Source organism: Notechis scutatus, chromosome 3 (genome assembly GCF_049901735.1).
Source record: "Notechis scutatus isolate UNSWTSFEM ecotype Mainland chromosome 3, rNotScu1.2, whole genome shotgun sequence".
Classification (NCBI taxonomy): Eukaryota; Metazoa; Chordata; class Lepidosauria; order Squamata; family Elapidae; genus Notechis; species Notechis scutatus.
Genome location: NC_142011.1, coordinates 42,946,632 through 42,960,805, shown reverse-complemented (window position 1 = coordinate 42,960,805; position 14,174 = coordinate 42,946,632).

Genomic DNA, 14,174 nt, shown 5'->3' with positions numbered 1-14,174 from the left:
CACAATGATGTAATCCCCAATTGTAACTTCAAAAAAGGCAACTATGATCTTATAGACAACGATCTCTCATCCCTGGATTGGCAATCTCTATTCACTGGATGCAATACTGTTGAAGACCATTACAACATATTTTTACTTGAAGTCAATAGAGTCATCAAACTATATGTACCAACAACAACTCCCAAAACAAAACAAAATAGCAGATTACCCATATCAATAAGGAAACTTCAATCCAAAAAGAGATCACTCTGGAGGAAAAACAAATCTGGTCACGTTGCCAATTACAAAAACCGATACAAAAATTTATGCCACCAGATAAAGACCGAATGCACCAATTATCACATTAAACAAGAGGAAAACCTTCTAAGCACCAATTCCACCCGTGCTTTTTACAATTTTGTAAACAACAAACTAAAAGACTCAAGGTCCATCCCTCCCTTGATAGGACCTGATGGTAAAGACTGCAACGACGACACCATTAAAGCCAACATCTTTAACACATTCTTCGGCTCAGTATTTGTAAACAGCAATGGATCATGCCCAGTATTTCCTAGCCGTACCACAGATAACAATAATGATCTAATACATATCGATTTCACAGAAGACAATGTTGAAAAATCACTATGCAATCTAAAACCATCTCTATCTATTGGACCGGATGGAATATGTGCCTACTTCTTAAGAAAGCTATCCACTGCCATAGCCAAACCTCTAAGCATAATCTTTGAAAAATCTTTCAGGACCAGCTCCTTGCCTAACCTATGGTCACAAGCCACAGTCATCCCCATCTTCAAAAAGGGAGACCCAAGCCTAGTTGAAAATTACAGGCCAATCTCCTTATGCTGCGTCACCTGTAAAGTCATGGAATCAATTATTAACCAATCCATCATCCTCCACTTAGAGACAAATAACCTACTCTCCAATAAACAATTTGGTTTCAGAAAAAAACTATCCTGTAATCTACAACTCTTACACTGCAAAAACATATGGACAACACAACTCGACCAGGGCAAAGCAATAGACGCAATCTACATAGACTTCTGTAAAGCCTTTGATTCAGTGGTACACGACAAACTACTCCTAAAAATAAAATCCTATGGTATCTCTGGACAACTGAATAACTGGATAGAAGCATTCCTGTCAAACAGACAACAAATGGTCAAAATCGGAAGCGTCCTATCAAATCCAGTACCTGTCAATAGTGGTGTCCCCCAAGGCAGTGTTCTAGGACCAACTCTCTTCATACTCTACATAAACGACCTCTGTGATCATATTAAGAGCAATTGCGTTCTCTTCGCTGATGATGTAAAGCTGTTCAATACCACAGACAATACTGCTACCCTACAAAAAGATCTTGACTATGTATCAGAATGGTCAAACAAATGGCAACTTCAAATCTCAACAAATAAATGCTCTGTCTTACATATTGGCAAAAAAAATCAGAAAATAAAATACAAGCTGAATAGTCATGAACTTGTTGACGACCCAAGCTCTGTAAAGGACCTTGGAATACTCACCTCTAATGATCTAAGTGCTAGAGCCCACTGCAACTACATAGCCAAAAAGGCATTAAGAGTTGTTAACCTAATCCTACGTAGCTTTTTCTCTGGTAATATCACACTACTAACCAGAGCATACAAAACATTTGCTAGACCAATACTCGAATACAGTTCATCAGTCTGGAACCCACATTACGTATCTGATATTAGCACAATTGAGAAAGTCCAGAAATATTTCACAAGAAGAGTTCTCCACTCCTCTACTCGTTGTAGAATACCTTATGCCACCAGACTTGAAATTCTAGAACTAGAAAACCTTGAATTACGCCGTCTTCGGTCTGACTTAAGCATGGTATATAAAATCATACATTGCAATGTCCTACCTGTCAGTGAATACTTCAGCTTCAACCATAACAACACAAGAGCACACAATAGATACAAACTCAAAGTAAACCGCACCAAACTTGATTGCAGGAAATACGACTTCAGCAATAGAGTGGTCAATGTCTGGAATACTCTACCCGACTCTGTAGTTTCTTCCCCAAACCCCAAAAACTTTAACCTTAGACTGTCTACTATTGACCTCACCCCTTTCCTAAGAGGTCTGTAGGGGGCGTGCATAAGCGCACCAGCGTGCCTACCGTCCCTGTCCTATTGTTTCTCTTATTCTTTTATTTTTCTTATATGTACCCATTTCATGTATTCATAACTATGTATACACTTATACTTATTATCTTGTAAACAATTGGCAAATCAAATAAATAAATAAATAAATAAATAAATAAATAAAAAAAATAAAAACCAATAAAACTCCACATATATAGGTAGAAATAGTACGTGCATAAGCCTCTCAGAATCATTTGGTTGGGTTGGGCAGCTAGAGACCATTTGGTTCTGAGACATAGTTTCATGTTCATAGTTTAAAAGACAAAGAAAGCATATTAGGAATCCTCGTTTTAGACATTTTAGGACACTGGATATTTTATATCCTAACAGGTCTTTGAAAAGGAACAGTATATGATTTACAGTATGTTTTTATCATTATTAGAAAAATAAACCTGCATATTTGTGGCAAAAAGTAAATATTTTCCAATGATTCCTGGGATAAGCTGACCAGGGGAAAGGGTTCAAAATACTTTTAGTATGTGTTCTCAGAATAGAGTATTATTAATCTTTAAGTATTTTTATTTCTTCTCACTTTTCTTTTCCATCTCTTCACATTTGCTTTCATTAATATAACTTACGGCTATTTAATGAAGCCAAAATATCTGATAATTTTTCAGAAGTGGCTGCCAATTCATTGAGACAATCTCAACATGTAGTTTTATGTTTTATTTCTCCAGGCTAGATTCTCTCTCAAAATTCATATCTGACTCTTACATTAATTATAATATAATTATCACTAAACTATACACTTTTATTTGTACACATTTATAACATTGTTGATCAAATAAATTCATAGTTTTTATTTTTCTCCTCCTACTTATAGTAAAATCTAGTTCTTTGCTTCCCTGCTTACAGTCATTAAATCCATTCCAATCATACCACCTTCATTTAGAACTATTAATCCTTGTCCTTTCTTTTTGTTGTACAAACACACAATGTATATTTCTTTGTTTTGTTTCATTTGTGAATTCATATTCTTTAAAATTTACACTTGATATTCCAAACCACAATCTCCCATAAGTCATTATTATTGCAGATAGGCCCTTAGATATTAAGTTCTAGAAATGAAAGACTTGAAGGTTACAAAAACATACTAAGAAATAGTAGTAGTATTTCTGCTGAGATAACATGCCTGCAAGTTGGGAAACTGTTGAAATTTATTTGTGCTTATTCACAATACAGAAATATGTTCTCAATGACTAATCCATCCATCTATTGTTGTTCTTATTATTATTATTTATGAGGGAGAAAAACCATGCAACAAATGTTATTTTCATCTCTTTCCCCCATTGACACTTTCTATGATATGCTCTCAATTTTCATATCAGTAGATGGAAAAAGAGGAATCAGCCATTGCCAACACTTTTAAGAACTGACGTACATCCCTGTTCTTTTAGCTGTAAGAAAGAAAGCATATAATTTATTATCTGGTTTTTTTGCTTCAAAAATCTGTAATATTTCAAGAGCTAACAAGAGTATGCTTGAACAAACAATGTGTTATCAATATATATATATATATATATATATATATATATATATATATATATATATATGTATGTATGTATGTATGTATGTATGTATGTATGTATATGTATATGTATATGTATATGTATATGTATATGTATATGTATATGTATATGTATATGTATATGTATATGTATATGTATATGAGAAAGAATCACTTGTGGGTGTTTCTGCATCCTAGGGAGCTGCTATCTCCAGCTGATGTTTTTCCACAGTTTGCCTTGAATCTTGAATCCCAATATATGTTCCAAGTGATCCCACCCATGCGTTGTTACCTATATGTACTAATTTAGTCTATATAGAAAATGATGGTATGTTCAGAACAGCTTTTCTCATTGTAATTCTAGTAAAGACCAAGGTGAAATTAAATGTTAAACCACTGTAAAGTCTGACCCACAGACGGACACAATACAGAAGCCTGTGATGGCAGATGAGATTCTGCTGAAACGTGCTACAACTTTAAAAGAACTACAATGACGTGGGAAATACCTTCGAACCAAGCCGAACACCATATATATATATATATATATATATATATATATATATATATATATATATATATATATATATATATATATATATATATAATTTGTTTTCTGAGGTTCTTGCGGGTATTTGTATGTGGATCTTTCAGACCAGAAAAAGAAGTGTTGTACATAAACCTGTGTTCTGATTGGTTGGGGGTTGGCCATTAAATTATGGGGGCTTGGTTGTGCTCAGGTTGGTCTTAGTTACTGGGGGATTTGAGCTGGTGAGCTGTGATATATATACACACATACATACATACACTGAGAAAGAATCACCTGTGGGTGTTTCTGCATCCTAGGGAGCTGCTATCTCCAGCTGATGTTTTTCCACAGTTTGCCTTGAATCTTGAATCCCAATATATGTTCCAAGTGATCCCACCCATGCGTTGTTACCTATATTTACTAATTTAGTCTATATAGAAAATGATGGTATGTTCAGAACAGCTTTTCTCATTGTAATTCTAGTAAAGACCAAGGTGAAATTAAATGTTAAAAATTTCAGACCAGAAAAAGAAGTGTTGTACATAAACCTAATTAAATTATGGCATTTTATGCCTATGGAAATTAGACACATTCACAAAGCATATACTAGTTAATGACTAGGAATTATAGTATCTATAAGCTACTTTCAGAATAGCAATATCAGTTGGCTGTAGGTTTCTCATAGATAAGCTTTAAGTCTATTTAACCAGTTCTGGTTACAAACTGTTACCAGATTCAGAAGAGAACTCTAGGAGCTGTACACACACTGATGAATATATGTGGATTGGAATAAGACCAACCATTAAAATCCAACACTCTTTGCCAAATACATATCTTGAATCTCAAGACTGAATGATTTATATGTACCTGAGTTGCAGCCCTTAAGTAAGAAATATCCACTACATTGTATTAGCATGCCTGTTGTACCTTGTCAGATTTCTTTATGAACTCCATATGAGATAAACAATTAATATTTCAGCCATCCAGAAATATGAACCGGATTGGACATGAAGCACTAGGCTTTGGGGTTTGAATGCTAGAGCCATTAGTGCAAGTTATATACAACAAATGTAGCCTTCTGTATGATTAAAATTATTTACCAGGATTTATGCCAGAGAAACTCACACAGCTTTTGGTCTATATGTTAAAATAGCATTGTGTACACTATATGCCTCTGGAATGTGTACTGAACACCTTTTCCTTGATTTTACCATATAGGTGCCCTTAAATGCACTGGGAGCTCTGCTATGAATTTCTCACAGTGTAAGCAAACTAAAGTACTGATGCAATGGATCAACATCTTGGGTTTAGTACTTTGTCTCAGTGAAGATTTCTACAAACCAAATAAAAGAAAATACTCTAATTGTTTTATTTTTACAAAATGGTTCATTGGGCCTGATTATCTGTAGCATATCTTTGCTTTATAATTTGATTGCAATCTTCTAATCAATAAACTATAGATAGATGTGTGTTATTCATATTTTTCAACTTCATATAGTTTCATCCCAGTCCCATATCAGAATTTTTTTCTTAAAATTCAAACAAAAAGTTCTATTAGTATACATCAATGCAGTTCAATGCACCCAAGATAGTGTCTACTTTTATAATATTCATGTATCACTTCATGCATTTTTGTTCTTTACAAACACACACATACCAACTGAAAAGGGCTATAGGTACATTTCCCTATGTACACACAGTGACTGAATAGTGCTAGGTTAAGTTAAAAGTCATGGCATCAACTGGCTCAAAAATAAATTAGCAGAGAAATTTCTTCCAAAATGTAAAGATATATCTGTAAAAAAGCCTCCCAAACTATATAGCAGAGTTGAGAATGGAAGCAGAATTATATCATATACAGGCCTTAGATCAGTGGTGGGATTCAAATATTTTTGAATCCCACCACTGGGCATGGCTTGGTGGGCATGGCAGGGGAAGGATACTGTAAAATCTCCAGTCAGAGGTGGTATTTGTCAGTTCTTTGAACTACTCAAAATTTCTGCTATAGGTTCTCCAGAACTGGTCAGAACCTACTGAATACCATCTCTGCCTTAGATATTATTAAGATGAACATAATTCAAGCACCAACTTATGGCTGAGGATAGTTCTAAGTAAATTTGAATCCACAGGACAGCAAAACTTTGACTTTGATTTTTAGATCATATCAGATTTATATTTAACAATTTAACATTTATATTCAACCAACTCAGTGTCAACATCACCAAGCCGCAATCATTTTGACCATTTAGCACTAGGCAGCTAATTGTAAAGCATTTGAGTTTATTCTAGGAACTTTTTTTCCACTACATCTTTACAAAAGCAATTTTTGGTTTATTTTTCCAGCTTGGCTCCATTCTGCTTTAAGATTGATAACTTAGTTACAATGAAAAATCACACCCTGGTTTCAGAGAAGTTATACAAGTGACAGTTTTCCTCACACTCCCAAAATATTGTTGAGAAACACTGCGTGTTCTCTTTTTGTGTGACAATCAACATAGCAGAAAGTATTTGCTTCCCTTTCTCCTTTTGCAATGCAAAATGTCATGAAGATGCATTTATGCTCCTGCTTTGACAGCTCTCTAAACCAACAGCGGAGTGACTATCTATTGGAATTTCAGAGGTAGCTTCATTGACACTTACTGACCATTATAGTTCAGCTACTGCAGATAATGCTCTTCATATGTAATGTCTTACCTCTGTTTTAGCATCCTGACACAAAATTGCCTCATTATAGCACTTCAGTCAAGCCATTAAACAACTAAAGGTTTCCAGGAGGTGGATGAATAAGCAATAAAAGAAGCTATCTTGCCTAAAGTTTATTGAGGGAATCCTTTGCTCAGTTTTAATCATAATGTCTCTTTAAGCACAGGATACTTTATGCAATTTCCCAGCGGCCAAACCATTTAAGCAGCTTTAGTTGGGTATATTGTGCTTCCCACTTAATACAATGAACCTGAGCCTGGTCTATACTGGTCTTTAATATAATGGGGTAGAAACTCATTAAGGTAACCTTGCAGGAAGAAAAGACTGTTCATTACCTTTTTTCCAAGATGCTGCCTGGGAAGAACTGAATGTTAGCAGGGACACAGAGCTAAGTTACCTGTTGTGTTCTCAGGATTGACAGAGCTGAAAATGTTCACAGAGTTTGTAGAAGATAACATCAGGGATGAGAAGCCAAGAAGGTAAAAGCTCAAAGCAGTTTTTTTATTGCATTGTTTGCCCACAGGCAAAATCTTGCCAGACCAAAGTATACTCTGTATAACTATCAGATAAATGCTGAGAAGAAAATAGGGAGAACTCCTCCTGTGCCACTTTCTGCAAAGCAGTAATTCAAGATTGATGTTTCTGTTTATTCCTTCTTCTAGTAACCCAGCACCAGATTCCATCACAGTTATGTTAGTGATGGAGAACTGGAGAACTGAAGGAGTACAATATAGAATGAATTTGCCTACTTGTGGAATTATCAGGAAGTAGATACCAGCCAGGTCTGGCATACATTTGGTGGCATCAGTAGAGAAAAGTCTGAATAGAGTTTTTCAGTCTGAATAAGGTGGTGGAAAATCTTATTTCTGGAATCTGTTAAAGCTACTCCCCCAGCTTTGGAGCACAAACCCAAGTGCTCCTATCACCACTAGGACCACTTTGACCTTTACTTTCCATATGATCAACAAATTTAATAAAATAAAATAAAGTCTCTAAAACTGAATATTCATAAAATTTATGAAATATTTGCCACATGAAATTTATATAACAACATTGACTGGTGAGTTTCATGCTATTGCACCAGCCTTCTCTCATCCCATGCTGATAACAATCAGAAAGCATGATACTTTAAATCAGGGTCTCCCAAAGTTTATCCTTATGTACAATCAGGATGGGATCTTCTGTGTACAACTTTCTGCTCAGCCTTACCATGCTGAAGTCTAAAGTCTGTGACTGATTTGATTTCCAATCCTGGCTAAAGTAAGCTGCTCTGTATGAGATCCCATTCACAAGCACTCTAATTTCCCCTCCCCCCAAATAGTGCCATCAACTTCAACAACCTCTGCAATTGGTGGAATAATTGATAGTCTAATACACCAAGTGAGAAATAACAACTCCAAATGTTCAGCTTTGTTCCATTACACCAAATGAGCCACTTCATAAGGCATAATCTTGCAAAGAGATTAAAGACTAACTGGAAATGGGTTATTGTAGTTTCTCACCCAAACATAGAACCAGTATCCCTGGAACATCCTCACAAACAGTAGAAACAGTAGAAATTGATTGTGCTCAGGGATACAGTGGGGCAATCAGCAGTGATAAATGTGATGACCTGGGGCAAGGCATGGAGGCAACACAGTCAGCTGATAATTCAAAATTATTGCTCCAACACTCCCCCAAATGCTCCCACATTTATGGCAAGTCCTGAAGCAACGTGCTCACATACTCCCACACACCCCTCAGCAGTGTCTGATTGCAAGTAGTCCAGAAAAACACTGTTAGCACAATGGCTTCAAGGCAAGAAATCCAGCAAGTCAAGAGAACCAGTCAAGGAGTCCAACAAAGTAAAGGAATAAGGCAATGAGTGCAGAAAGCAAAGGAACAAGGCAAGAAGTCCAGCGAACTCCAGATGTCAGCAATGGCACACCAAACTCCAAAAATTCAGAATTTGTTCCTGACAAATGTCCCTCCCCACAGTATCCCCTTAAGTCTCAGTCCCCAAGTATGCCTTGTGAAAAGGGGCAGGGCACTCTCCTTCTGAGTCATCGGGTCAGCCTGTGCTGTTCCCTCCTCCTCTCTACCCTCTGTGCTTGGGGAACAGGAGGGGGCAGTTCTTGCTCACCACCTAAGCTCTCCACTGCCTGCCCTCTCTTCCCCCCTCTCTCAGTCATCCTGCCCCCATACTTCCATGCTGGCAAATCGTCCCAAGCCCAAGGGACCTGGGGCTGCCTCGTCCTGCTCCTCCGAAGGCAAGGAGGCTGCCCTTGACCAGCTCCAGCTCATCCTCCTCCATGGACTCAGGCTCCAATGGAGCCATGACAGATAAGGCTTAACAAAGAAGTGGTATATTAGCCATTTTTAAGGCAACCTCAATGTCATTTGTTTTTTAAAAAGTGTACAACAAAATACAATAGTGATATAATAAATAAGAAAAAAATAAAATACAGAAAACAAAAAATCAAATTCTTTTTCAAGATTTGTTTGTTTATTTATAGTTCCAGCATATATGCTAAGCCAAAAATAAGCTAGCTATCATGACCCTTACCCTTAATAAATAACTGAACAGTGAGAGAAGAGGTCAAAGACTGGATGGAAAGGAGTGGTCCAACTCACACACAATAGTGACAGAATTATTTGAAGCAACAATATTCTTTGACATAGAACACATCACATCAGACAGCAGCCCCCATGTGATCAGTGTGTTTTACACTGCCTGCCTGCACAGTCCTGAACTGAGACAAAAAGGAAACTGTCACTATCAACTTTAGGTTGATCCCAATTGTAGACTTATCTCAAGAAACATAGGAGGAGGCATAGGACAAAAGACCATTGGATAAAATGTGTGAGTATCTATGTCTGGATCAGGCAAGGGAAAATTAAATATGTACATGATTATTCACAGCTGTGATGTTCCAAGCTCATGTATAAAAGCTTTTTCTCTTATATAAGAACAAGTTAGACATCAGTGTGTATGTTATTTTTTCTAAACATTGTCCATTCTTGTTCCTGATATTGTGTATACTGGAGCCTTATGACCCCGTATATCATAATGTAATATTCGTCCAACTGCCATAGTGTGCAGTACTAATGCTCCTGGGAAAAAAAAGTGACATAAATATTAGAGGCATTGGCTATTCTGATTGCCATGCCACATTTGAAAAGACCAACAATATTTCAGTTGCTCCTTATCGTTTTGCCATCATATAAATTGAAACTGACTGAATTACCATTGGTACAAATTAAAAACAAATAAAAAATGTACACAGAACTGATTCTTCAAGTCCAAACTCCATTACAAACTGATTTACTGTGTGGTGACCTGCTATTGTCTGCCTTGAGAAAGCACTGCATGCAGATCCTATCACCCTCTCAGACACCTCTCATCCCAGTCAATAAGCTATTTAACTTAATGGGAAACTGTATTGATGGGACTAAGAATACAGCTTTAAAAGGGGTAAGAAGAGAAAGAAAGATACAGCTGCAAAACACAGATAAAGTCCTCAACTTGAAGGTGGGGGTAGAATTGCTCATTAGATGTTTCCCTTTCGTTATCTCATAAATTAAAGTCCAGAGAAATCCTTGCTGGATTTAGAAGAGTCAAAGTACTTGCAATAAGGACTTGAAGAGATGATTATTTTAGAGCATTTGTAAAGAATCATGGTTTGTTTATTATTTATGAGATTTATAAAGCTGACCAAACAATGTGACTGTATGGCACACAGGATAAAAAAGAAACTGAAAAACACCCCCGCTCAAAAAATCAAAACCAACCATACACATTAAACATATGCAATATATACATATAAAATATAAATGGTACTATGTGTAAAAAGGTTTTCCCTTTTTGATTGAGCACAAAACAAAAATAAAACCTTTGCCATGGCCTTTGGGCCAGAAAGTACAATAAAATACATGGACCCATAATTGTTAATGAAACTTTAACACATGTAATATAGTTGGCTACCAATAAAAAGTTAAATGAGTGAGTACTTAAAAGAAAAACACCAGATCAATCATTTTTTTTTCATTTTTTTCATTTTTGTATGCTAATATCATAAATATTAGGTGTAACCTCAAATGTTCCAAATAACTAGTTAAGTTTTATTTTTCACAAGCTCACTAAGGACAGATAGCCACAATGTTTAGGGAAAGCAGAGAGGACAAATGATGAGATGGTCATCATGCAAACCATGATTTAAGTATTTGCATCCCATATCAGAATGCACGTACAAAAGAATAAAGTCTGCCTTGTGATGTGTAATTCATGTTCCACAATACTTTTCTCTTCATTGTTGGTAATGCATGACTATCAGGGGTGGTATTCTACCAGTTCGCACCTATTCGCTAGAACCAGTTGTTAACATTCTAAACAGTTCGGAGAACCAGTTGTTAGAAGAAATTACTGGCCTAATCCTGTAAGGAAGGCAGGAAGGAAACATTCTGGTGTTGCTTACAAAAACTGCCTCTCCATTAACCCTTATTACATTCTTGGCAGGACTAGACTTTCTGTCTCAGGAACGTCTCTGGAGTTTTTTTCCCCTCCTTTGTTGGTACTTTGCTTGTGGAGTGGAGTGACCATTCAAAGTTACAATGGCACTGAAAAAGTGACTTATGACCATTTTTCACACTTACGACTGTTGCAGCATCGCCACAGTCATAAGAGGCCAGGCAAGGAAATGCGTGCCTCGATGTGAGTGATATTGAGTTGGTCACACACAGCCAATAACATGAGCACCAAGCCACACCCCTACCACCTAAGCCACGCCCACAGAACTGGTTGTTAAAATTTTTGAATCCCACTCCTGATGACTATGCAAAACAAAAAACAAAAACTTACTTAGTTGTCTTATACTTCATATTTTTAGTTTAAAAGGAGTAAGATTTATTCAATCACATCCTTGATCCTTCAAATAAAACATCATTAGATATATTTCTTACAGGCCAGCTGTCTGGGCTGATGTCTCACATGAAGTCTCACATGCACGTGCAGCACGCATCAGGTGCATATGTGTGCGAAGCGCGCACGCAAAACATAAATACAAACCAGTAGTTACACCGGTCGGATCCCACCCCTGCCTTACAACCATTCATTCAGCAACTGTTAAAAATTACAATAGTGAAGGTGGAGGTTCATTCTCCATGTTTGTGGGTTGGTTTCCAAACTTTTCATTACCAGGCTAGTTAACATCTTCAGTGGAATTAAGGGAATGTTAGTGTTGGTGGTTCTTCTGCTTATAAAGGCTTCATGTGGTCAGTAGGTCTTGTGATGGGAGGGCCATGTCAGGTGAGGGTCTTGTGTGGGGTCTTACATCAGTGCTGAAAAAAATAACTTACAACCATCACAGCAGCTTTGTGGTCATGTGATCAACATTTAAGCACTTGGCTACTGGCATGTATTTATTCATTTTGAGAAATTTATATAGCCACCTACTGGCTCACGGCAATTCTAGGCAGCTTACAGGAAATTAAAAAAAACTATATATAAGAAATAAAAAATAATAAAATAATAATCCTTCACCCATGACTGTTGCAGCATCCTGGGGTCACAAGATCACCATTTGCGACTTTACCAACAGGCTTAAGCAAAGTGAGTGTCAGAATTCTGATATATTTCATCAACATATGATTCACTTAATGACTATGGTGATTCACTTAATGATTATATCAAAAAAGATTATAAAATCAGGTGCACTTAATAACTGTCTTGTCTAATGACAGAAATTCCAGTCCCAGTTGTAGTTGTGTCAGGTTTCCAACTAATGAAATCCATGTAAAAAGAAAAGAGCAAAGTCCATCTTCCATAATAATTTCTTTTATTTAGGAAATCATCAAATTGGCAAAGTCTGTTGTAATTCCAGATCTGACACAACACAGAATTACACCACATAATCTTGAAAGCTAGAAACAGCCCCCAAAGTCACATTCTCCAGTAGAAGTAAATCAACGTTTCCTGGTGTCATAAATCTCCACCTCAAGGCCTCAACATGGTCAGCTCATGTTCCCATGGAAAGAAGAACCATCTAGCTGAAACAACTCACTCTATCTCCACTCCTCCCACTTTAGGAATGTGGCAATCCCAAAACCCTTCCCCCATAACCAGCAAAGAGAAAGAAAGAAAAGGAATATATACTAAGCCTAAATAAAATGACTACACATATGTTAATTTCGGGCTTGACAGGCTGCCCTCCCTCATTTGAAAAGAAACTCCTGCAATGACATAGAATACACAAAGATTGAAATTAGGTTAAACACAATCATACAATGCACATTTTAACCTCCTCTGTCACCTGCAAGATCTGCCTTGGGCTTGTGTGGATATTTTTCATGGAATTTTGCCACCAGTCTGTCAGCATTAACTTTCCAGTTATTTACCCAAGTCGCTTGTGAAATTGGATAGCCTTTCCAATAAATTAAATATTGTAACTTCCCCCTGAAAATCCTAGAATACAAAATTTTCTTAACCTCATAATGTTCATTCCCCACAATGAGCAAAGGCTTAGGAACTACATGTTGTGGTGACCTTAATGAAGAAACAACAAATGGCTTTAACCAACTACTATGAAACATGGGATGTATTTTTCCCAATAACCTAGGGAGATTAAGCTTCAAAGCTACTGGGTTTATTACTTTAATTATCTAAAAAGGCCCTATTAATTTTGGATTTAATTTCCTAGAAGGTAAGTGTAACTTCAAATATTTAGTTGACAAATAAACTTCCCACTTTAAACTGTGGTTGCTGCTAATGATGTTTTTCAGCTTCTTTCTTGTGAATTTGTGCTGCCTTATTCAAAGCCTTTTTTGTTTTTTCCCAAGACTCCTTAATTGTGTCCATCTATTCAGTTCCTGACATATATGGGGGAGGGGTCCCTCGGCAATTCAGGCATGGGAACAAACTCCAACCCAGTATTAATTTGGAAAGGAGTTAACCCAATCCTGCTTTGTACAGCATTGTTATAAGCAACCTCAGCAAACAGCAGCAAATCAGCCCAGTTAGTTTGTTGATAATTTACATAACATCTTAAATATTGTCCAATAATTTGATTAGTTTTCTCAGAAAGTCTGTTGGTTTCTGTGTGCTATCCTGAGCATAGACCTTGAGAGGATCCAATTGCTTTTATAAATTCCCTCCAGAAATTTGCAATAAACTGAACCCCTTTATCTGAAATGATTCTGCAAGGCACTCCATGCAATCTTTATATATGATTAACAAACATTTTGGATAATTTTCTGGCTGATGGTAGTCCTGGACGTGCAACAAAATGAACTTGTATGG